The sequence below is a fragment of the Felis catus genome, chromosome D3, assembly GCF_018350175.1.
Source record: "Felis catus isolate Fca126 chromosome D3, F.catus_Fca126_mat1.0, whole genome shotgun sequence".
NCBI classification, from domain to species: domain Eukaryota; kingdom Metazoa; phylum Chordata; class Mammalia; order Carnivora; family Felidae; genus Felis; species Felis catus.
This window is the reverse complement of record NC_058379.1, coordinates 70,095,591-70,117,994: the sequence shown is the minus strand read 5'-3', so window position 1 is coordinate 70,117,994 and position 22,404 is coordinate 70,095,591. Positions and strand designations below refer to the sequence as shown.

At 46.9% G+C, this 22,404-nt stretch overlaps 1 protein-coding gene across 3 annotated transcripts in view; it reads right to left on the bottom strand.

Moving 5' to 3' along the window:
• Nucleotides 1–22,404, bottom strand: part of MAPK4 (mitogen-activated protein kinase 4) — a 151,651-nt gene that overhangs the window by 28,993 nt on the left and 100,254 nt on the right. The window lies entirely within an intron of this gene.

Sequence of the window (22,404 nt, the reverse complement as noted above, 5' to 3'; positions counted from 1 at the left end):
GTCCAAAATTTATATTGCACTTGGGAGCTGCCAGCCAGCCCCACGCGGTGCTCTCCCCCACGGGACACCAGAGGAGATCACCGGCTGGAAGCTGAGTTGATAGAAACAGGTGTCCTTGCCCGAGCTGTCCCATCCCATCTAGCTGGCTCTGGTCCTTTTCTTTCTTTCCTCACACACGCCCTGGCTCTGTTCCATCAAGTCATAAGAAGAGCTCCGTCTACTGAGGGTTCCTCCCTGCCAAGCACTGTGCTAAGCACTTTGCATTCTTTATTTTATTCAGTCCTTAGAACAAACCTATGAAATAGGTTCTGTTACTTTCTTCTTACAGGTAAGAACATTGAGCTTAGAGGATAAATAACTTGTTCAAGGTCACACATTTTTTAAGGAACAGGACCAGGGCTTATATCCTGATGGCTACACTCCAGGGTAGCATGTACCGTGTAGTGCTTGGAGAACAATGAAGTATTTCCTCTCGAGAGTGGACAGGAGGCCAACTGGGACTGGATGAGGCCCTGCAGTGAGGCTCTGGGTGAGAATACCCAAGACCTTGGCTATAGGCAGACAACAGTCAGGTGGTATGATTTCTAGAGCAGCAGGAAGGTTGCTTGAAAAATACTGCCTCCACCTGCTGGCTGATGCCTGAACATCTCTTTCCTTGGGATTCAACTTTCCCTTTTTACAGTGAAGAGTAAAACTTAAAATAGAAGTATCACCAGGCTGCACATGACTGTGTGCTAAAATTCACACTACAGTGTAAATGACTGACTGTGGCTTTGTTTTCAAGATCTATGGAGGATTTTGAGAGAAGGAACGAGGGGATGGGGGAGACCAGGGAAGGAGATGGGGGGCAGCCAACTGTGGATGGAAGCTCTAATGAGGGGGAGGGGATACAGAGAGGGGAGACCAGAAGATTACAAGATAGCCTCGAGCAACTCTGCAGTTTTGTCTAAACTCAGCCCAGGTTCTAGGCCCTCTCACTCTCTTAAACCACTGGGGCTGTTTTCTTCACAAAAGTGGACTGGGCCAGAGCCTACTACTGAACATCCTTTCAAGTAAAACCCGAGAATGATAGAAACCTATTTTGCAAAGCAATTCTCTAGGCGAGATGTCTTTATTTATTTATTTATTTATTTTTTTAACGTTTATTTATCTTTGAGACAGAGAGAGACAGAGCATGAACGGGGGAGGGTCAGAGAGAGGGAGACACAGAATCTGAAACAGGCTCCAGGCTCTGAGCAGTCAGCACAGAGCCCGACGCGGGGCTCGAACTCACGGACCGCGAGATCACGACCTGAGCCGAAGTCGGACGCTTAACCGACTGAGCCACCCAGGCGCACCCCCCCCTTTTTTTTTAATACTCTGACTTGAGGACGATTGACTTTAGAAAACTACCTACTTGGACGCCACACAGGCACTTAAATGACAATGTGTGTAGAAGGTCCCATATATACATAGACTAGGCCATCACACATATTATGCCCCAGTATTTGTTAAGTTCAATGGTACAGACCTTCATAATTGTTTTTTTCCATCACAAAGCAAAAAGCTGTCAAATTTCAGCTGACCAGGAATCCTTTCGTTATAAAGAGAGTTAAGTCAAACTCTTGTTCCTTCTCTACCTCTCTGGTGCCCCGTCCTTCTCAGACAAGCTCTGCCTTCTTGGCTGATTCATTTCTGGTGCTCTCATTTAGCTGTCTTACATGACAGATTAAGATTGTATTTTTTAATTGCCAAGTGGTACAGATTTGTTTCTTCCAACAGTTTAGTCATTTAAGAAGTAAACTTTAAAGTGAAAATCATTCCTGATTCTCAAGACACCGTCAACCCTGTTCCCTACAAATAATTACAATTTAGTGCAGTTCCTGCTTTTCCTTCCCTCCCTCCCTGAACACACACGTGAACTTTCTTTCCAAAAATAAAACAGTTTTATCCCATCATACTTTACCTTAACTGCTTTCTTCACTTCATTGATTACAGAAAACTTCTCATTAGGACAAAATAAGCTTTTCAAATGGCTGCACGGTGCAGGATCTCTTACTTGTTTATAGTCTCTGTTTAAAGCTCTTTAAATTCCTGTTCCAAATGTCTTGCTCTCTGTGTGAGTTTGGGTCCTCTGAAATATGTCAGGCTATGTTAACTCACTTTGTCAAGCTGTTGATAGTAGCAAGATGCTCCTCTGGAAGGAGATTTAGTGTAATTTGCATGTAAACTCACACCTGGATTTAAAAACATAGGGGTGGCAGTGGTTTAGAAAGGCAAAAGCAGGGGCGCCTGGGTGGCGCAGTCGGTTAAGCGTCTGATTCAGCCAGGTCACGATCTCGCGGTCCGTGAGTTCCAGCCCCGCGTCGGGCTCTGGGCTGATGGCTCGGAGCCTGGAGCCTGTTTCCGATTCTGTGTCTCCCTCTCTCTCTGCCCCTCCCCCGTTCATGCTCTGTCTCTCTCTGTCCCAAAAATAAATAAAGTCGAAAAAAAAAAAAAAAAAAGAAAGGCAAAAGCATACATGAACAGGAGTACAGCTACCATTTTCCTGTTTTCTTTCTTTTAATTTTTATTTATTTATGAGAGAGAGTGAGCATGGGAGGGGCAGAGAGAGAGGGAGAGAGGGAGAGAGGGAGAGCGGGAGAGAGAGAATCCCAAGCAGGCTCCCTGCTGTCCGTGCAGAGCCCGACTCGGGGCTCCATCCCACAAACAATGAGATCATGACCTGAGCTGAAATCAAGTTGGACCCGTAACCGACTGAACCACCCAGGCACCCCTATCATTTTCCTTTTCTACCATCTATAAAGAAAAGGCTGTGGAGAGAGGCAAGGTCAGAGCGGCTGGGTGAGGAGGTCACTCTGATGATCTAAAACAGCCGAGGCAGGTGAAGCAATGTGCCAGCAGGCAGAACCAGCCTGGGGCAGGTGAGCCTTCTGGGGCTCTCAGGCCCGGCACTCCCTCCCTTCCGGGTTGTCCCCCTCCGAGTGTTGTGGAGACCAGGGGGCAGGGTGGCAGGTGGATTTGTCAGGGACCTCAGATCCATCCTGTCTGGCCTCGATGGTCTCACTGCTGAGAATCTGCAACCTCAGCCCAAGCTCTGCTCCCCTTTCTTCCCATCAGCCAGAGTGGAGCCGAAGGACAAGCACCCCTTTTTTGGATGGCCCTGGGCACCCACACAGGTCAATAAACTGAGCTAGATTTCAGGAGTCTCATTGCAAGCAGCAGACATATTCCAGAAAACTCGGGCAAATTCTGGATGGAGGGAAATCTCGTTCTGCTTGAAATGTACAAACTTAAAGGGAACTTGCAGCAAATTCCTTTGCAGAATGAGTGGTGGCTTTGGCAACAAACACGCCCTTCATTTAGCTACCCATCAAGCACAAAGTTGGACAGCTTTGGCTCGCTTCAATCAGGAGTTACAAATTAAGAAAATCCATTGTTCAAAATGAAGCAGAATGTTGCAAAAACATAGCATGGACGGTTTCAATGCTATTTAGCAGGCGGTTTGGGGTTCTGGCTGAATGGGGGTTAAGCAGAAAAGACTTTTTGTTTCAACCCCTGTTGCTGGAAATATCTCTAAAATGTCCCCATTCAATTTCCTGCCTTGGTACATAGCACCCAGGGAACAGAATTCAATTTTTGATAACTGAATGACTTCATTAGCTTTCTGGTCTTCCTGCGTTTTAGTACATTATGGAGCAAGGCTGCAGAGAGAAGTGTAGAAAATGCAGCATGTCGTCCGCAGAATGTTCAGACCAGGAACCAATGCGAAGTGAAAAACCAAAGAGCAAGGGAATTGCCGGCAAGATTGTTTTTGTTATATTGTCATTTGTTTGCTTCTCAGAGTCAAATCCAGACCCTAGTATCACCTCAGGCAATCACGTTTTGGGAGGCCCCTGGGGGAGGCGAGATGAGCTGTTCTCTAATTCAGGACACCCTGTGGATGCAGCAGACACACATCACAGACACAACAGAACCCTCCCCCCAAGGGGAAGCTGGATACCCCAAGTGTCATTCCTTGGGACCACTCGAAGGAGAGGACAGTCTTTAAACCAGGCTGCTTCTCCCAAACACAGTCTGAGGATGACCTACACAGAACTGGCCCCGTCGGGATCCCCGAGGGTGCAGGGCGAAGCCCAGAAGTACGGGGATGAACACTGCTTTAATCCCACCCAGTTCTGCACCTACAACCCTGGGGTCCTGTCTCGAGGTGGACGGCAGAAGAAGGCGCAGAGATGGGAGCCCTGGAGCGGCTCAGTAAGTACCCGACGGCTGGTTTTAGGTGGCCACGGCGCCTCCTCACACGTGCATGGCGCAGGCCTATCTCTGTCCCTGTCTCTGTCCCATGGCCATCTGTGGGGGGTGTAGGTCCCTACGCTCTTTCACGTGACAGCGAGGAAGCAGCGCCTCACGAGGTGGGTGCCTTCCTCACTCAAGGCACAGGAAGAAGGGCTGGGACCCAGGCCTCTGACACCAGCCTGCTGGTCTCACTGCTGGTCTTTGAAACTGCTTTAACTTCTAATTCTGATTCAGTGCCCTCGGGAGAGAGGAAAAGCCAGTAACCACTGTTTTCATTTCTAGATGGGGGAAACTGAGGCACAGAGCAGTGATATTTGCTTCTAATCACTTGGTGACTTGGGAGTGGAATGGAGGCTAGAAATCACATTGTCTGAACCTCAGGCCGGGGTTTTGTTCTCAAACGAGCAGCTTCTTTAGTCTGTGATTGCTACTGGACTGTGAAATGCCCACCGTGAATGCCCTGAGCAAGGAGGCCCAGAAACAGGCAGGCAGGAGGAGGAGGAGACAGGAGAAGGAGGGAGAGGAATGGCAGGCGAGCAAAGCTGGGGCCTGTATGTCCTCCTGAGTGCCAAGTCTGCAGAATGTGACGCCCGCAGGTCACCTCACACACCTCTTGCTCCTGGCCCTTTGGTTCGATGTTTCCAGGTCTTCCTTGAACCTCCTTGCTAATCCCTGCAACAGCCCCCATTTCTTTCCAACTCCATCCCAGTGCCTTCCTGCCAATGGCTTCTCAAGAGCATGCGTATATGTGGGGGGGGGGGGCGGGTGGTTCAGCCAGGCCTCCTGCCATCTGCAGCCCTGTACGGCTGCTCTGAGGACAGCGGGAGCTGCTCCAGCCCACGCCCGTGTGATGCTGAGGTTCCCTCCTCTTCCCCATCCACCCAAAGGAATGAAAGGAGTAAAGGGCTTCTTAGCTGCAATAACAGAAGCCACTCAATAGAGTTAAAGCAAAAAAGATGGGCTCCTCCAAAAGTACTGGATGCAGATGAGGGGTGAGGAGAGAGTCAAGCCCCCTAAGGACTGGAAACACTGACCAGAGAGCTCTCCAGTGATCAGACAGGCTCGCTCTCTCTCCACCCCTGACTCTCCATCTTTACTTGGCATCCTCTGTCTGCACATGTAGACCCCTCTGGCTCAGCAGTTCTGTGTGCCCCCATCTTCGCTCAGATAAGAGGAACCACCACGCCGGACCCACTTCCTGTTGGACAGCGTGGGAACATGGATGGTGAGTCTGTTGCTGAAGGGGGTCCAGAAAGAGAGGAGCAAATCCAACCATTGTTCTGTGGCTGAGCCCCAACCCCACGCAGCCCTGCATCCAGCCGTGCCAGGTTTCCAGCTCTTCTCAGAGAGGGAACTCTCCATCTGGGGCTGAAGGAATTGTGTGGGCAAACTCTGGGACTGTTAAAAATACCTAGTCTGTATGAGCTTCCCACTTACATATAAACTCCATGAAGGCAGGTCTTGAGTTTCAGTCTTGTATCCTCAGAATCTAGATCATAGCTGGCATTCAACTATTTGATTGACTAAGTATTTTTACTTTAAAACAGCTTTATTGAGGTATAAGTGACATACAACTGCACGTATTTAAAGTGTACAATTTTGGTATGTTTTGACATACATATGCAACTGTGAAACCATCACCAATCAAAAAGCAATGAACACATGTGTCACCCCTAAAAGTTTCCCTGCCTTTTTGTAATTTCTCCCCATCCCTAGGCAACCACTAATCTATTTCCTATCCTAATGTAGATTCCTTTACATTTTTTAGAATTCTGTATCTAGGGAATCTTATAATATTTCATCATTCATTTATTCATTTTGGTCTGGCTTCTTTCACTCAGCAAAATTATTTTGAGATCCATCCATATTGTTGCAAATGGTTCATTCCCTGCTATTGCTAAATAGTAATTGCATTGTATGGATATACCACAGTTTGTTGATCTGAATGTTGAGAGACATTTGGGTGGCTTCCAGTTCTTCCTCTATGAAAAAGAAAGCTGCTACGAACATTTGTACACAAGTTTTTTCATGGACATATACTTTCATTTCTTTTGGGTAAATATATAGAAGTGAAATGTCTGGATCATATGGTAGATGTAAATTTAACTTTTAAAGAAACTGCCAAATCATTTTTCAAAATGGCTGTAACATTGATTTTCAAATATTAAGCCACACTTGCATTCCTGAGATAAAACACGTTTGGTCAGTCTGTGTTTTTCTTTTTATATATTGTTAAATTCAATGTGCTAAAATTTCATCTAGACATTGTGCGTATATCTTAATAAGAGATATTAATCCGGTGTTTTCTTATAATTTTTGAGAAGGCGGGGGAGATCAGGCTTTGCTATCACCATAATACTTAGAATGAGGTGGGAAGTAGTCCCTTCTCTCCAATTTTTTGAAAGAATTTGTAAAATTGGTATTATTTCTTCCCTAAATATTTGGTAGAATTCCCCTGTGAAGCTATTTTGGCCTGAAGTTTTCCTTGTGGAAATGTTTTTTAACTACAAATTCATTTTTTTAAATAGAGATAGGGATATTCAGATTATCTGCTTCTTAAAAATTTTTTTGAGGGGCGCCTGGGTGGCTCAGTCGGTTGAGCATCCGACTTCGGCTCAGGTCATGATCTCACAGCTCGTGAGTTCGAGCCCCGCGTTGGGCTCTGTGCTGAGAGCTCAGAGCCTGGAGCCTGTTTTGGATTCTGTGTCTCCCTCTCTCTCTGCCCCTAACCCACTCACATTCTGTCTCTGTCTCTCTCAAAAATAAATAAACATTAAACAAAAATTAAAAAAAAATTTTTTGAGCTATAATTCACTTACCATAAAATCCACCATTAAAAAATGTACCATCCAGTGGTTTTTAGTGGGTTGGCAAGGTTGTGCACCCATCATTACTAACTAGTTCCAGAAAACTTTCATCATCTCAACATAAAACCTCATTCCTGATGGAAGTCACACTCTATTTTTCCCCAACTCCCAGCCCCTGACACCACTAATTTACTTTCTGTCTTTGCGAATTTGTCTAATTTGTATAGCTCACAGGAATGGAATCATACAGCAGGTGGCCTTTTGTGACTGGCTACTTTCACTTAGCATAATGGCTTCTAGATTCATCCATGTGGTGGCACAGCACATATCAGTACTTCATTGTGTTTCATGACCCAAAGAGCCAAAACCATCTTAAAAAAGAACAATGTTGGAAGACCCACCTCCTGATTCCAAAACTTACTACAAAACTTCAGTAATCATGGGGCGCCTGGGTGGCTCAGTCAGTTAAGCATCTGACTTCAGCTAAGGTCATGATCTTGCGGTTTGTGAGTTCGAGCCCCGCATTGGGCTTTGTGCTGACAGCCTGGAGCCTGAAGCCTGCTTCAGATTCTGTCTCCTTCTCTCTCTGCCTCTCCCCCGCTTGTGCTCTGTCTCTGTCTCTCAAAAATAAATAAATGTAAAAAAAAAGAAATTAAAAAAAACTTCAATAATCAGGAATAGTGTTGTACTGACATAAGGAGAAACATGAATGAAGCTGGACCTCTCTCTCACACCATCTACAGCAATGAATTCAAAATGGATCAAACACCCAAATGTAAGAGCTAAAACTATAAACTTTCACAACTCATAGGTGCACATCTTCATGAGCATGGATCAGACCCCAACTGTGAAAACAACAGAATAAAACATAAACTGGATATCATCAAAATTAAAAAAAAAAAATTGTGCTTCAAAGGATACCACCAAAAAAGCAACAGATAACTCACAGAATAACAGAATTTTTTTTTGCAAGTTATTTATATAAGGGACTTATATCTAGAATATATAAAGAACTTTTACAGTTCTATAATAACCCAAATAACCCAAATAAAAATGGGTAAAGGATCCGAACGGTTTCCCAAAGAAGACCTACAAATGGCCAATAAGCACACGAAAAGATGCTCAACATCATTAGCCACCAGGGAAATGGAAATCAAACCACAATGATGCACCATTTCATACCCACTAGGATGGCCAGGATAAAAACAAACAAAACAGAAAATGAGAAGCGTTACTGAGGATCTGGAGAAACTGAATGCTCATTGCTGGTAAGAATGTGAAATGGTGCCACCAGTTTGGAAAACATTCTGGTAGTTCTGGTAGTCCTCACACAGGACCATATGACTTAGTAATTCCACTCCTACGACTATATCCAAGAGAGATGGAAAGGCACGGAGAGATGGAAACAAAAGCTTGTACGTGATCGTTCACAGCAGCGTTATTCATGATAGCTGAAAAGTAGAAACAATCCAAATGTCCATCAGCCGAGAACAGATAAACACAATGTGTGTATCCACACGAAGGGATGCCATTTGGCAATAAAAAGAAATGAAGCAGTGATACCTGCTGTCACATGAATGAAGCTTGAAAACATACTAAAAAGATGCCAGCCACAAAGGACCACCTATCACATGATTCTATTTATATGAAATGCCCAGAATAGGCAAGTCCATAAAGAAAAAAAAGGTAGATTTCTTGGTTGCCCAGGATTGGGGAAGGGAGGGATAGAGGCTCTAGGGGGTGATGACTCAGGGGCTGGGGTTTTTGGGGGGGTAATGAAGACATTTTAAAATTGATTCCGGTGATGGATGTACAACTCCATGAATATACTAAAAGCCAGTGAAATGTACATTAAAAAAATTTTTTTTAATGTTTTATCATTTATCTTTTGAGAGAAAGACAGTGCATGAGCAGGAGAGGGGCAGAGAGAGAGGGAGACACAGAATCCGAAGCAGGCTGCAGGCTCTGAGCTGTCAGCACAGAGCCTGACGCGGGGCCCAAATCCACGAATGGCGAGATCATGACCTGAGCTGAAGTCGGATGCTTAACCAACTGAGCCACCCAGGCACCCTGTGAAATGTACATTTTAAACGGGTGAACTGTGTGGTATGTTGATTACGTCTTGATTAAGTTGTTTTGAAAAAAAGAGTTTAAAGGCCAATATAAACCACTGTTCCGCTGAAAGGGTGCCCCAGCTGGTAGCCTCTTCCCAAGCAGATGCATGCTGGGGCAATGAGGCAGGCCTGGGGGCGCAGTTAGTTTCCAGTGGGGAGAGATGGAAGGAGAGGGTGGTGAAGGCATGTGGCCAGGGCAGCAGGTGGACATGGGAAGATGGGAGCCTGTGGGGAGCCCACAGGGAGAAGGAAGGGCCCAGGACACAGGGATGGCAATTTCCTGTCCAGGCTCCACCTTTGCTCATGGCAGGCCCCAGGGAACGTCATAAAACTGCTCTGTTCTCCAACTTTCTTCGTGGAGAAAGCAGAGGCAGGTGCTCCCCACTGCATGACTCTTCTGTCTTCTCATCACAGAAAGCACCCAGAAGTCCTTGAGTTCTGGAGCCGAGTCCAGGTGTATCAGCTGCTACCCAGGTCCCTGGGGGCAGCTCTGGTCCAGGCTCTGCTTCTTATTAGCAGTGGGTCTTTGATGAGCCCCAGCGGTCCCCTAGTCCTCATCTGTCAAGTGAGGAGAATAATTAACTTGACCTGCCTCCCTCAGGGGTTGGTGTGAGGATCCAGAATTATCACTGCTGGGAAAGAGCTCCTAGGGTGCATTGCTGTGAATTCCGGGAAAAATTTCAGGGTGAATACGAGGATATTGATCTCACAGCTACAGGAGCCATGGGCTGTTCATGCTCTCTCGTTAGCATTTGCAAACTGGTTGGGGTCAGGGTTGAGGGCAGCTGGTGACCACAGAGCATCGCTAAACAAAAGGCCTATAGAGAACCACTAGGGAAATAGGAAACGGGAAAAATTCATCCCCAAGAAGATGAGTCTTGCCTTGCACAGCTGCTTCATTGAGCTCACTGCCAGGAGGACACGTGGCTTCTGCAGATGGTGGTGGCTCTGCATAGAAGCTAGCGCAATACAATGTTCATGACCATACCCTGGAGTCTCCCACACCCTGGAAACCTGCTGTCCGGGTCATCCGGGGACACAGGAGAGGCCAGCATGGTGCAGTACGCAGAACAAGGAATGGTCCCTCCTCTCCTGCTGCCTCAGACAACGAGGGGATCTCGTCAGGTGTGCGATGGACAGTAGAGGCAAACAGGACATCATGAAAGAGGAGAAGAAGCAAGAATAAGTGTTGGGGCAGCGCTGGGACAGAAGCAGCTCGTCTCTTCCCAAAACAGCTGTGCCAGGATGGGCCTCTGCTCTGCATGCCTGGATGTGGAGTTGCTGGCAGACATCTAAGTGAGCGGGGGGAAGGGTGGGGGGGTAGGCATGACAGGTGCTCATTCCCGGGATCCATTCTGAAGGGCCATCACTGACGTCTATTCTGATCGGTTGGTCCCCAAGCTTACCAGTCGTTAAATATTTTGAATATTTTGAATAGTGTATAACCTCGGTACTAGAATCAGTCTTTGGTTAAGTTGCCAAAGTGCCAACATTTAGTGGTCTGGTCTCCCAGGTTAAACACCCTCCTCCAAGTGCAGTGCTTCCTAATCAATCCATTCTGACAATTCATTCAACTGACTTGTTCCCACTTTTCTTCACTCCTTCAACTTGTATCTTAGATGAGAGACTAAAGCATGGTCAACTGCTTCAATAAAATTTACCACTGGGGCACCCGGTGGCTCAGTTCGTTAAGCGTCCGACTCCTGATTTGGCTCAGGTCATGATCTTGTGGTTTTGTGAGTTCGAGCCCTGAATCGGGCTCTGCACATTGACTGCTCCGAGCCAGCTTGGGATTCTCCCTCTCTCTGCCCCTCCTCCATTTGTGCTCTCTCTGTCTCTCTCCAAATAAGTAAATAAACTTAAAAAAAAAAATTTACTGTTAGTGGTAGAATTTCAGGTATCTGAGAACACAGGAACTCCCTCATGATTAATAATCATAGTAAAAAAGAACTAATATTTACTGAGTGCTTCCCAGACGCCTGACAGAGTGCTAAGCATTTCACACACAGTCCTGTGGGGCAGGGGACAGAGCCAGTCCGAGGTGGGTTAAGTAACTTGCTCTGGGTCACACGGTACCAGCAAGGAAGGTCATCCTGCTTCTTCGGGGCCCGGCACTCCCAGAGGCGCCTGCCCCATGGTCCACACGGAGGAAGGGCTGGCATCTGGGTGACGAGGTAAGACACATGTGACACACTGGACACCGGAGAACGGAACCCACAGAGGGTCAGCGGGCACATCCTCCAGGGTCAGATGCCCATGTGCCTGACCCTTCTCTCTCAGGAATGGAATAATTTCTACTCTTCGTGTAATAAACATGTTCTTGGTAAACGGACTCTGGCAACCAATTTCCCCAACCTCCCACCTAAACAGTTAACGGTGCTAAAACGATGCACATTCATGTTGTGTGTTTTGGGGGAACTAAAGAAAAATATATAGAAGGAGAAAGAAATCCCCTTCTTTTTACTTGTCTTGTCTAACCATTATTAACATTCTGGAGTTTTTACTTCTAGCCTATTTTTGTATGTCATTCTTTTCTCTGTGTTTTAAACCGTTATGGTCACCATCTATACAATTCTGTGTCTTGCTTTTTAAACCTAATCATTATTACATAAACATTTTCTATGCTATTGTAAACTTCAAAAACACCATTGAAAATAGTTGTATCATGTTCTAGTTAGTGGATAAGCCATAGTTTACTTAACCATGCCCTAACCTCCAACGTGGTTTTAAGTTTAGATGTTCACGTATGAGTTTCTCTCTAAGTGAATTGGTGGTGTTTGACCACATCTGATTTTTGTGCATCTAAGAATTAAAGTGTCACAGCTGGTCACGGAGCTTGCATTAGGCTTTTTTACTTTAGGAGGAGTTTAAAATTGTACTGAGGTGAAAGGAGAGGCTTCTGGGACGCCGGTGTGGCTCAGTCGGTTAAGCATCCAACTTTGGCTCAGGTCATGATCTCACGGTTCGTGAGTTCGAGCCTCGCGTCGGGCTCTGTGCTGACAGCTCAGAGCCTGGAGCCTGCTTCGGATTCTGTGTCTCCCTCTCTCTTTGCCCCTCCCCTGCTCATGCTCTCTCTCTCTGTGTCTCAAAAATAAATAAACTTTAAAAAAAATAAAAAATAAAAAAAGAAATGAGAGGTTTCTGTAGACAATGTCCCTGAATCTCAACAAGGGACTTAGCTAAATCTCTTAGGACATCGTTGTGGACAATGAAGAAACAGATCAGATAACTATGCAATTATGTAAATTCACAACTGGTTGGACAGCTATGTCCAAAGAATGCTGGCTTAGGGTCAGCGTCACCCTGGAGGGAGGAGGTGGCTAGTAGCTAGGAGTCTAAGTGTCTCACCTAATCTCTCTAACACATTTTAACATCACTGATATGGGCGAAGTCCTAGAAGACTTCTGGGTTTATAAATTTACAAATTTATAAATTTAATTTAAAATTTATAAATCTAATTTAAAACTAAATTAAAACTTATTTAATTTTTTAAATTAAACTTATTTAATTTAAAACCAAATTTAAAACTAAATTTAAAACTAAATTAAATTTATAAATTTATAAATTATGAAGTTGTAAGGGAAAAACTGATGTGATAAAACAAAGATCCAAAAAGATCTCATCAGGTTGGAATATCTGCCTAAAGCCAACAAGATGAAATCCATCAGGGATAAGGGTAAAGTCTTATATTTGGGTGACAAAAATCAACTATATATAAATGTAAAGTAGAGAATACTGAGCTTAACTGAAGTCAGTTGGCTACAAGCTCAGTATGAGACAATAGTTGACACAGCTGCCCCCAAAAAACCCCACCGGCAGCACGGACAGTAAGTCATTTATGGAGCAGAGATGTCACACTCTCAGGGACTCGTCTGGCTAAATCACAAAGTATCTGTTCTGAAAGACACATTTTAAGAACGTGTATGACAAGTAGAAGGAGGTCAATGAAAAGATAAGGTAGTGTGAGCTCTGGCAACATTATCATCTAAACAGCCACAAGGCAGTGTAGCCCAGTGGGTACAGCATGGCCTCTGAAGCCAGGGGCTGGGCTTTGACACCCAACTCTGTCATTTACTAGCTGGTGACCTTGGACAAGTTACTCTCTGTGCTTCGATGTCTTCATCTATAAAATGGGACAACAGCAGCACCTATCATCATCATCACTATTATTACCATTATTATTATTAGGCTGGTACAAGGACTAAATAGGATAACACCTGTCGAGCACTTAGAACAGTTGCCTGGATATGATGATATGAAAACAAAGGGCTTCTAGGCTGCAGAGATTTAAAGGGGCAGGATGGATGACCTTTTCAAATATTTGAAAGCTGCACTGAGGAAGAGAAATCATGCTTCATTCTGAGAGGCTCTTGAAGGCCATACTCGATTCAGTGGAAAGGGAGGGACTTGGCTTCTTCATTAGTCAATAAGCATTTAATGTGCACATATTTGGGGTCAGATACTCTGCTAGGCACTAGGAATACAGAGATGAATGAGATACATATTCTTTCCTAAGGGCCCAGATGGGGAAGAGCCAAATGAATAGAGAATCACAACAGGATGGGAATAACTGCTTTAGGCCTCTGGAGGGAGGTGTGATTAACTGTCCCCTGGGGAGCTGGGCAAAGCTTTGACTACGTGGGGCTGTTGAGCTGAGTCTGCAGGGATAGTAGGAGTTCGTGTGGGAGCAGAGGGAACAGTGTGTGGGACCAGAGCTGTCACCGAGTATGGGATTATCCAGTGAATGGTGACAAGTCGGTGACGTTACAGCACAAAGTGGGTGGGGTGGCAGGAGCTAGAGATAAGGCTCAAAGAAGTGTAATACTGATGGAGAAGGTCCGCCAAGAAAGATGGGATAATCCTAGCAGTCCTCCCCCTGAGCCTATTCTATACAGGCAACCAACAAAGGCTGATTTAAGAAATGACGCGGGCACTTGGGCGGCACAGTCAGTTGTGTCCGACTTTGGCTCAGGTCATAATCTCACAGTTTGTGGGTCTGAGCCCCGCATCTGTGCTGACAGCTCAGAGCCTGGAGCCTGCTTTGAATTCTGTGTCTCCCTCTCTCTCTGCCCATCTCCCCTCACTCATACCCTGTCTCTCAAAAATAAATAAGCATTAAACAAATTTTTTTAATTGAAAAAAATAAACATTAAAAAAAAAAACACACACACTACACTTAGAAGAAAACCGAAAAGGATTTGACTCAATTTTCCAATATTCTTCTGCAGTATAAAGACAGGAATAAGACAGTATCATGTCGAGACATTTACACTCTGGGAGTACCCAAGTGGAGGGACAAGAATAAGGCCTGGGGCAGCTGGGACCCTCCCCACCAGGCTGAAGATACCGTGTGAAAGGGAGTCCCTTACTGGCACATCCACTCAGGTATAAAGGGAAGGAGGAGCGCATTATTCAACACTTAGCCCCCAGGCTTTCTGCTTGATTCCATTGAATGATGTTCATTGAGCTAAGGATGTAGAGATAAGTAAGTCATCAACAGCTCCTTCAAGGTGTGCTTATGATCTTGCATTAAAGGATAATCAGTCACACAGAGCATTACATCATTAAATGTGAGGGCTGTCTGCTTCTGGCCACGAAGGCGTGACTGGTGCTGGATTTGCCCTCCTATCATAAGCAATGATAAAACCGGACACACATAAATAGTAGATGTTTTCAGGCACTGGACAATGGGCTGAGCAGGATCCCTGAGAGAAGGGAAGAAACACATAAGGTGAACTTCATAGCTGCCCTGGCCTTCTGTCTGAGTAGATTTCCTAACCACAGCACAAGGAGGGAGGGTGAAGCGGATGTGGTTGTCCTCGTGACCTGGGGAGGGAGAAACTGGAGTCTGGGGCTGCTGAAGCATCTAGAGCTGGCAGGGAACTGGAGAGGAAGGAGCTTCCATAGGGTGGGAGCCCCAGAAGGTTGTTGTTGGTGGTGGTGGGGGTGGTCCTGCATGGACCTCTGGCTGATGGCTGTGCTGCACCTACCCAGGGCGAGACTCTGGCATGGGCTAGCAGAGAGCAGCTACTGTGGGACCTAGAACAAACCAAGGACAGTAGAGGTTATAGAGACACTGGATCCCTAGGAGTTCAAGTCTAGCCAGAGGGGAACACCAGGCATTCCAGTGAGACAATAGAAAGGCCAGGCCCCGGGAATAAGGACCGTGCTCTGGAGTAAGGGTTATTCTATTCCGGCCCTATCAAACTCTCAAAGCCTAAAACCAAGCCTTAACAAAACTAAGGAGAAGCATCAGTAAATTAACTGCCTGCCAGAACAAAACCAAAAATCAGTGTTGAACTCATTAAAGGAAGACAATGTAATTCAGGATCCCTTTCAGAGTACCAATTGCACTGTCCACGAATAAGCAAAAATTACCAGAAATGGGGTGAAGAATGAAAATGTGACCCAAATTCGGGAGAAAAAAGGAGTCAATACAAAACAACCCTGAAATGTCCCAGGTTTGGAATTAGCAAAGACTTTAAAGCAGCTATTATAAATATTTCATGGATTTAAAGGAAAATATGATCTCAATGGGTGAAGATGGGAAATCCCAGCACATAAATGGAAACTATAAATAAAGGAGCCAAATGGAAATTCTAGAATGGAAAAGCACATTATCTAAAATCAAAAATTTACTAAATGAGCTTAATTACAAATTAGAGATGGTAGAAGAAAGGGTCAGTGAAGTTAAAGACAGAACCAGAGAACTTATGCATTCTTTAAAAAAGGACAGAAAAGGGGTGCCTGGTGGCTCAGTCGGTTAAACATCTGACCCTTGACTTTGGCTCAGGTCATGATCTCACAGCTGAGTTTGAGCCCTGTGTTGGGCTCTGTGCTGACAGCTCAGAGCCTGGAGCCTGCTTTGGATTCTGCGTCTCTGTCTCTCTCTGCCCCTGCCCACCCCTCAAAAATAAATAAACATAAAAAAAAACAAAAAACAAAAAACAAAAATGAGCGCAAAATTGTGGCACCCGGGTGGCTCAGTCGGTTGAGCATCCAAGCCTTGATTTCAGCTCAGGTCATGATCTCACGGTTTGTGGGATCGGACCCTGCATGGGGCTCTGCACTAACAGTGCGGAGCCTGCTTGGGATTCTCTCTCTCTGCCCCTCCCCCACTCAGGCTCACTCTCTCTTTCTCAAAATAAATAAATAATTTTTTTTAAATGAAAGCAAAATAAAGACACTTTCTAGATAAAGAATTTGTCACCAGCAAGCCTGTGCTACATGAAATACTAGCCCCTCTCCAGCATCACTGGAAGGAAGCAGACTTCAGCTGTGAGATGAGCAGCAAGTGAGGCAGTAGGCTGCTGCGGAAAATAAGGAGGCAGCTACTGATCCCTTTACACTTTTTTTTTTTAAGTTTATTCATTTATTTTGAGAGAGAGAGGCAGAGTGCAAGCAGAGGAAGGGTAGAGAGAGAGGGAGAGGAAGAGAATCCCAAGGAGGCTCCAACCACGCTGTCAGCACAAAGCCAGATGCGGGGCTCGAACCCACAGACCGCGAGATCATGACCTGAGCTGAAATCGAGTCAGATGCTTAACCAACTGAGCCACCCAGGCTCCCCTGTTCCTTTGTACGTTTAATCAACAGCTCAGCCCAGTGAGAGACAGACCTACAGGCACATGAGACAGAGTGAGCTCTGAGATGGCAGTGAGCATGGCCGGTATGCACCTGTGCGGCTAGGCCAGCGGTAGAACAATGAAATAAATACCTGCAAGCTGGTTGGGAGACAGGCACTGCTCCAGGCCCCTGATTCCCTCACTCATCACTTTGGCCTCACTCCCAGATACTCCTAGATCTCACTATGATCTGGCAATAAAGGGTCAATTCCTGGCAAGCAGGGCACCTCCGGGACCCTGCCTTAGGCCTCTGGCCGGCTTCCTTTCCAATTAGTGGTGCCTGGGCCATGCCAGTTGTTAAAGATTTTTAATACCGCCCCTGGAGCTAAGTGGGGTTGCTTCCCAGGGTATGAGGCTCTGGGAGTGGGCAGAAGAGGACCCCAGGAGGCCCAGGGACAGAGTGAAGACCAGCAAGTAGGGGTGGGGGGCTCAGTGGGCAGGGGAAGGGAGGCACTGAAAGCCAACAAAATTAGCTTTCCAAGTTGGCCTGAGTGTTCAGGGACACTTGACTCTCTAGTACAACCTCTGTTCTAATCCCCGAGGTCATGTTTTTCCCTTTTAAAAAGGGATATTTCATAGCCTTTTAAATAAATCTTTTCAGCTCCACTGATTTGGAATAACATGCTTAGCAGCTTAAGAACTTCTAGCTGGGCCTTCAGCAAGTTGTCCTCCGACAAGCCCATTTTCTCATGAAACACTGGCCGCCCAGTATGGCTGGGCCTCTCCGGTGCCGGCACTGTGGACCGGCCTATTGTGGGGTCCCGGGCAAGCCCTTCCTCACTCCCTACACGCAGGACCCGCGCCTCATTCCCTACAGCTGCAATGGGGACAGCATCCAAAATCTAAGCCCCAGAGAACAAGTGGACACTCTCTTGATCAGCAGCAAAGACCCTATTTTAGGCACAGAAATGAGCATTCCTCCTCTGAGTTTCAGTTTCAGGGGAATCATGCTTTACAGGGGCTTTCTGTGTGTTCTGCCCAGGCAGACGGGAAGGTTATATTGGCCTAGATAGACAAGAAGCCATCAAAGGAAGGCAGTGGCCAGGAGGTGGGGTTGATCAGCATGATTAAACCAGCATAAACACAGCCGACCGAAGCTTGGTGCAAAGCCTTTGCAAGCTGGCCGTGTGTGTTTGACATCACGCACCCTTCTGCCTCCTTTGGGACCTTGAACCACAAGCCTAAACAAACTACAGTAATCTGCTGAGCCTTCAATCACTCAGTCTCACTGAACTGTGAAACCAATATCTGTTGTTGAATAACATCGAGGGAAGTAGCTTACACCAGAATGAAAAGGGCACGTTTTCTAAAATCATTGTCCATATCACCTAACTATTGTGTAAATCACACCTAAATAGAACCAACACTCCTTTTGGTGTTGATCCGTGGTTCGTGTAGCTTTCTACCGAATGTGAGGGACGCTGGGCAGGTGGGCAGTTTCCAGGGTACTGTGATGGAGGCCATAAAAGTCGTCCTGCCTAAAACAATCTTCAAAATTCCCTGTCACAGTGCCTGATATCCTCACCATTAACAACCCCATTTACTTAAAGTATCTGCTTCAAATACAACCCCATCATCTAGGAGTTCTTAGCCTTCTTCCTAAGGGCTAAAGTTTGAGAATATGGCTGCGGGAACCAGCAAACTCATCAGGACCATCAGCTTTCTGTCCACAGCCAAGCCATTCCGTGTCTTCAGATCAGTGGTTCTTGAGAGTTAAACCGGCACCAGAATCACCTGAAGGCTTGTTAAAACGCAGCTTGCAGGGCCCCACCCCGAGTTTCTGATTCGGTAGCTCTGAGATGGAACCAGAGACTTTGTATCGTTGACAAGCCCCCGGGTGAGGTCGATGCTCCGGTCCGGCACCCGCTTTGAGAATCCGTCGCTGTGCTATCAATTTGTAAGGCATCTCTACGAGATACGCAGGCAAAGTGTGAACACGTTCTGATAGGGAATGGGGTATTAGGACAGCGGGCTCTGACACAGAAAGGGGCCGGGGCCCAAAGGCAGGCCAGCCTAAGAGAAAACTCAAGACTTTCCTGAGTGATTCGCCAAAACACAGGAGCCACTGGCTGTCAAAATTCTGATGAGCCTCTTACTCTTTTTCTTTCCTGGGTATTTTCTGCCTACTGCCCCCCCGAAAGGCAAGTCTGCTGGCCGTGCCCCGGCAACCCCAGCAAGGGGTGGCCCCTCCAGGACAAACCTGTGTTCACACAGCTCATCTGGCTGTCCACATGCTGCAGGCTCCCGGGGGCTCCAGACACTTCTTGGAATTTACACAGGATTCAGTGAAGTCTTAAACAACATTTGTTTTCCTCTTTGGAGATCATCTACTTCCTAATAGGATAAATTCAAAGTTAAACACGCTCTGACCCTTCAGCAGCCTCTTCTCGATACGAACAACAAGGAACTACTCAGCAGGCTGGCTGAGGAGGTGGGCAGAAAGGGATTCGTAACAGGAGCAGAGGCTGGGAAGCCACCTTTCAGGTAGGGTCTTATGACTCCCCCTTTGGTCAGGTCAGGAGATGGTTCCATATTTCAGTGCAGGGGAAACCAAGACCCGAGTGTCTGCGTGGTGTTATCATGGCATCTACTGGGCATATAGTTCTGTTAGTGATTTAGCTCTTCGTACGTATGAAAGCACTCTGATACTTTCCACTTTCATTTGACTCTAGGAAGAATCCTATGAAACAAGCAGAAAGGGAATGACCCTATTTGACAGAGAAGACAACAGAGAAGAGGCACAGAAAAGCCAGCAGGCGTGGAGTTGAAGCGTGTGCATTGGCCACTCATCGTGAGGTCTTGAGTGGGTCTCCTCCCCTTCCGAGGCCTCGGCTTTGCCAACTGTGAAATGAAGGGGACGGACGAGGTGACGGCAAGGTCTTCGTACAGATCTCATATTCAGCAATGAGCTTCGCAGCGAAAGATTTGCCTGACGTCACACACATCAGTGAGGTGAGTAACAGTGACGCGGGAGACATGTGCTCCCTGTGCCATTGAGAAAGCCATTAGAGCACCCCCACTGTCACCTGCTGTCATCTCCGTGACAGTGCGGACGAACTGGGAACTCCAGCTGTCCTCTGGACCTAGCAAAGACTGAGACCCCCTAAGGGAGGAGGGGTAGGGGAGACCCAGCAGACTCCCTGACTGTGCCTTAAGCCCCAGTGCTGCCAGCTGATCACTGGAGAGGAGAAGGCCATCTGGGTTGGCACCTCCTTTACCAGACAAACTCCGCAGACACTTACCCCATGGCAGGCCCTGCGCTAGATGAGGGGGTGTGGAAGTGAAGGAGACTCACTGTCCACCCAGGAAGAAGTCACAGTGAGGAGAGTGAGACCAGGTGCTGCACACTGCTGGGTGGGTGATGCTTAGCCAAGGGGCCCGAGTCCAGCTGCCAGTCAGATCACAAAGCCTGCCCCTGGCCCTGGGCTGAATCAGCCTGCAAAAAGGATGCCCTTGCATAACCCACACAAAGGCACTGGCTGTGGCCAAATGAGCACACTCTTCTTCAAGGTGAGTGCAGGATGCACACTACTTCAGGAGGGGTCCAGATACGCACGTCTGACCCCAACCAATCCTCTGGCTGGAAGAATTACGTGTTCTCTTTCTGAGAGTCAAACACTCTAACCACATGGAATCAATGAACCCAACTAGCTTCCTATCTGGAATGTGCTGGTAAATGCCTATTCTCCCATCTGTTTGAGACAGTCAACAAGATCAACAGGGCCATGTCTCAGGAGCAGCGATCGGACTCCCTGGGGAAAACAAGATGAACGCAACACGCCCTCAAGAACCAAGGGGCTCTCAGCCAAGGGGAGCACAGAAGAGGCAAACACAATGACCCACAAGACAGAGCAGAGAATGCTAGATGCTAGAAGGTCCAGGTAATGGGATGGGGGAGAACTGACATGGGAGTTCACAGGAGGGAAAGATGAATTCCCACCGAGGACCAGCAAGGCTTCATGAAGGAGACGGTGTGTGGAAAGGCCATGCATTGAGATGCGAGAAGGCCCACGTTCTAGAGCCCCTCCTGTCAGTCAGCCAAATAATCTCAAGACAGCCGTTGCTCTCCATTTTAAAATGGACCCTTTGCCCTAAGTGCCTCACAGCACTTTGAGGATTAAATGAGAACTGATTTAAATGCATATTAGGTAAATAAAAGCACCAAATATAAAGTTTTTGTCATCACCCGAAGAAGAATAAGGAGGAGACTAAAAGCCGACAGTGTATGAGGGAGAAGGGGTGAGGGGGACACCGGCCAAACGCAGGGCTCACAACTGGCTCCAATGATTTGTTTTAACCACCCACAGCTAATTTTACTCAAGAGACTCTAAGGAGAATAAGTCAGAACATCTAAATTTCTTCGGCATCAGGAAAATGAAAAGTCCCAGCCAAAGCGGTGTCTGCCCATCCCTGGGGGACAGGAGCACAGTCACTTAGAGCTGGTGGCTGGTGAACGTGGGCCTGGGCCCGGTGTGCTCAGCAAACATTGCACAAATGGATGGGCTCCTTACTGCTTTCCAAGGGACTTTACATCCATGCTGTATTTGGATCTGTAACCACAAGCCAGTGGGGCGGAAGGCATATATTATCATCCCGTCAACAACAGAGGAACCAGGGCTCCCAGAGGAAAAGGGACTGTCCGTGTCCCTAGACAGCAGGTGTCAGAAGGGAGCCTGGACCCCTGCCTCCCTGCTTCCTCACACCCCGCACCTAACAAGTGTTACTACAGCAGATCTTCACCCCCACAAATCACCTTCCCTGACGTTAGCGAAGGTCTTTTGCGTGCTGTTCAGAGCATGTTCCCTGGAATACATCACTTAATCAGACCCTTTCATCTAGGAAGGTCCTAGCTTTGCTCCCAAAGGTACTGGTTTATTCCAATTCTGAAAGTGGTTTTGCACATCCCAGAAACAAGTGTCATGGATTCTATGGGCCTTTTACCAAATAAGAATTGATTTAGGTTAAAACCTTCAGTTTGATTGTTTGGAGTCATTGCTTCTTAGAAGCAAGTCGAAGGTACAAACAGCAAAGGGCATGAGGAAGGGCTTTGTTTCATTTTGTTTTTCACCGTGGATATTCTTGCCTACAAAGTCAGCTATCAGTTTTGACAGATGGCCTGGCCACCGGAAAGGGGACAGGGGGCAAGTTCGTGGTTAAGGTGACAATGAGGAACTAGAACCAGCTGGGCTGATTCGGGGTCTGAAATCTGGGCTGGATCCCAAGTTCCAGAGGGTGAGGGTGGGACAGGGAGCCCTGCCCCTCCCCCCCCCCAACACCCTCTCACCGCACCTACAGGACAGGTCAGTGCCTTTCTGGGAGTCTGTGACCTTCTGGCTGCCAGCAAATAAGGTGGCAAGGGAAAGCAGAGGAATGAGGCCTCAGGGAGAAAGCTGAAGCACGTTCCAGGTCAGAGCTACCCTCCCCTTCCGTGACCCACCTCAGCCCCTTGGCTGATAACAGTTTATGGCACACCTACATCCTAGGGAGTGTTTTCATTCTAATGAAAATTCATGGTTCAAGGCTTCTGGCAGAAGGCTGGTAATCACACCCACCCCACAGCTCTGTTGAGGGATGTCTTGTGAC